Source organism: Triticum dicoccoides, chromosome 3A, assembly GCF_002162155.2.
Source record: "Triticum dicoccoides isolate Atlit2015 ecotype Zavitan chromosome 3A, WEW_v2.0, whole genome shotgun sequence".
Lineage (NCBI taxonomy): Eukaryota > Viridiplantae > Streptophyta > Magnoliopsida > Poales > Poaceae > Triticum > Triticum dicoccoides.
Genome location: NC_041384.1, coordinates 136679475 through 136683443, shown reverse-complemented (window position 1 = coordinate 136683443; position 3969 = coordinate 136679475).

Genomic DNA, 3969 nt, shown 5'->3' with positions numbered 1-3969 from the left:
GTACCCGAATTGCGTAGGTGACAAGAAAAAGCTGGGCACCACACTGGAATTGCTGCAATGGAAGGCAGAGAATGGTGTATCTGACAAGGGATTTGGAAAGTTGCTGGTAATGATAAAGGATATGCTTCCAAAGGACAACGAATTGCCCGAGAGTACGTACGAAGCAAAGAAGGTTGTCTGCCCTCTAGGGTTAGAGGTGCAGAAGATACATGCATGCCCTAATGATTGCATCCTCTACCGCGGTGAGTACAAGGATTTGAACGCTTGCCCGGTATGTGGTGCATTGCGCTATAAGATCAGCCGCGATGACCCTGGTGATGTCGAGGGCCGGCGCCCCAGGAAGAAGATTCCTGCCAAGGTGATGTGGTATGCTCCTATAATACCACGGTTGAAACGTTTGTTCCAAAACAAAGAGCATGCCAAGGCGATGCGATGGCACGGAGAAGACCGTAAGAAAGACGGAAAGTTGAGAGTACCCGCTGACGGGTCGCAGTGGAGAAAAATCGAAAGAAAGTACGGGAAGGAGTTTGCAGATGACGCAAGGAGCGTATGGTTTGGTCTAAGCGCAGATGGCATTAATCCTTTTGGGGAGCAGAGCAGCAACCATAGCACCTGGCCTGTGACTCTATGTTTGTATAACCTTCCTCCTTGGTTGTGCATGAAGCGGAAGTTCATTATGATGCCAGTGCTCATCCAAGGCCCTAAGCAACCCGGCAACGTAATTGATGTGTACCTAAGGCCATTAGTTGAAGAACTCTTACAACTATGGAATGGAACAGGTGTACGTGCGTGGGATGAGCACATGGGGGAAGAATTTGACCTAAAGGCGTTGCTGTTCGTGACCATCAATGATTGGCCTGCTCTCAGTAACCTTTCAGGACAGACAAACAAGGGATACCGCGCATGCACGCACTGTTTGGATGATAATGACAGTATATATTTGGCTAATAAGAATGTGTACCTGGGACATCGTCGATTTCTTCCGAGCAGGTATCCCGTAAGAAAGAAAGGCAAGCATTTCAAAGGTGAGGTGGATCACGGACGAAGTCTCGCCACCGTACTGGTGCTGATGTACATGATATGGTCAAGGATTTGAAGGTGGTCTTTGGAAAGGGTCCTGGTGGACAACCTGTTCCGAATGACGCTGACAGACGCGCACCCATGTGGAAGAAGAAATCTATATTTTGGGACCTGCCCTATTGGAAAGACCTCGAGGTCCGCTCCGCAATCGATGTGATGCACGTGACGAAGAATCTTTGTGTGACCCTGCTTGGCTTCTTGGGCGTGTATGGGAAGACAAAAGATACACCTGAGGCACGGGAGGACCAGCAACGTATGCACAGAAAAGATGGCATACATCAGGGTCATGCAAGCTACGCTCTTCCCAAATAAGAGAAGGAAATCTTCTTTGAATGCCTGCTCAGTATTAAGGTACCATTTGGCTTCTCGTCGAATATAAAGGGAATAATAAACATGGCAGAGAAAAAGTTCCAGAACCTAAAGTCTCATGACTGCCACGTGATTATGACGCAACTGCTTCCGGTTGCATTGAGGGGGCTTCTACCGGAAAATGTTCGATTAGCCATTGTGAAGCTATGTGCATTTCTCAATGCAATCTCTCAGAAGGTAATCGATCCATAAATCATACCAAGGTTACAGAATGATTTGGTGCAATGTCTTGTCAGTTTCGAGTTGGTGTTCCCACCATCCTTCTTCAACATCATGACGCACGTCCTAGTTCACCTATGCGAAGAGATTAATGTTTTGGGTCCTGTATTTCTACACAATATGTTCCCCTTTGAGAGGTTCATGGGAGTCTTAAAGAAATATGTTCATAACCATGCTAGGCCAGAAGGAAGCATCTCCAAGGGCCGTCAAAATGAGGAGGTCATTGAGTTTTGTATTGACTTTATTCCTGACCTTAAGCCGATTGGTGTTCCTGAATCGCGGCATAAGGGCAGACTGGATGGAAAAGGCACGCTAGGAGGGGAACAAATAATATGTATGGACGGACATTCTCTCACTGAAGCACACTACACAGTTCTACAGAATTCCGCCTTGGTGGCTCCGTATATGGATGAACACAAGAATTTGCTACGCTCCAAACACTCGGAGCGGTCTGATGACTGGATTACACGTGAACAAACCAGGAGTTTCGCCAGCTGGTTGCAAGCACGTACCATGCATGGCACCTCTATTGAAGATGACCTGTACTTGCTGTCCCAGTTACCATCTTCGAATATAATGACTTCCAAAGGGTACGAGATAAATGGTAATACATTTTACACGATCGCCCAAGATAAGAAGAGCACCAACCAAAACAGTGGTGTCCGCTTTGATGCAGAAACCAAGACGGGAAAGGAAACATATTATGGTTATATACAGGACATATGGGAACTTGACTATCGACGTGGTTTGAAGGTCCCTTTGTTTCGGTGCAAATGGGTCAATATGACATGATGCGGGGTAATGGAAGACCCGCAGTACGGAATGACAACAGTGGATCTCAACAATCTTGCGTATGCAGACGAACCATTCGTCCTAGCCAATGATGTGGCACAGGTTTTCTATGTGAAGGACATGTCTACCAAGCCAAGAAAAAGAAAAGATAAGGAAGCGAATGCATCGTACGATGAGCCAAAGCGGCACATAGTTCTTTCTGGGAAGAGAAACATCGTGGGAGTGGATGACAAGACAGACAAGTCAGAAGATTATGAAAAGTTTGACGAAATTGCTCCATTCACAGTGAATATTGACCCGAGCATCCCGTTAAATGATGAAGATTTTCCATGGCTACGACGCAAAAGGACACACGCGAAGAAAAAGTTTCACACCCAAAGATCTGGGATGTGATCGGCTTAACTATCATCACTTTCTTCTGTGTTTCACACCCAGGAGGGAATCTCTGTAATAGTTAGGGTAGCTAGTTATGTGTTTTGGCATTTGAAACGCGAAGAAATTTTATGTGCAAGCAAATTCTTTCATGCATTTACTGATTTTTTTCAGCTAAATGACCCTGAAATTGAAAAGCATTTCAAATGAACTCAGAAAAGGATGAAAGTTGGCATGGTATCATAATTTCACCCACATAGCATGTGCAAAAAAGTAGAGAGGGTTACCGCAAAAACTGGATGCACTTCGTGTACAAAATGGACAATCTGTTTCGAAGTATCAGGGTTTCGGACGAAAACTCATCCGTTACAAAGGCATTTCATTTTTTAAATAATCTAAGCATTACCAAATTGAATATAATGATAAAACACACTAATATTAAACATAAGAAAAAAGAATCACTGAAAAATCTATTTTCAAAGTTAAGTTATTCACAAAAATAAATAAAGCAAAAAAATAAGAAAAAAAGCCCACCTACTGGGCCACAGCGGCCTGCATACGACTAGAAACCCAAATTCAAGTTGGGCCAGGATGCAGGCCCGCTAGCCCAGTAAGCCCAACAGGGCATCGCAGAAGAGGTAGGCCCAGAAGGCATGCTTAAGAGAGGAGCTCGAGACAGCAGCGACGGCGGGGCTTATAAGCAGGTGCGAGTGCCCCTCGGCTAGCAAGGTGGGACTAAACTTTTGTGCCCCTCGCCTGGCAGCGCACACCCTTTAGTACCGGGTCGTGGCACCAACCGGTACTAAAGGGGGGGCCTTTAGTACCGGTTGGTTCCACGAACCGGTACTAAAGGGGGGTGCTTCCCGCCGCTTGGCCTGGCCAAAACAGGCCTTTAGTACCGGTTGGTGGCTCCAACCGGTACTAAAGGTGCCTTCTATATATACATCACTTCGAAAAATTTCATTCTTCCTCTGTTTCTTCCCGATTGATCGACGCCGTCGCCGCCCCCGTCCAACGCCGCCCCCGTCGCGCGCCGTTGCCGTCGCTGCCCCCATCCTCGTCGCCGCCCTCATCCCCGTCGCCGCCCCTGTCCCCGTCGCCGCCCCCGTCGCCGTCGCCGCCCTCGTCTCCGTCGCC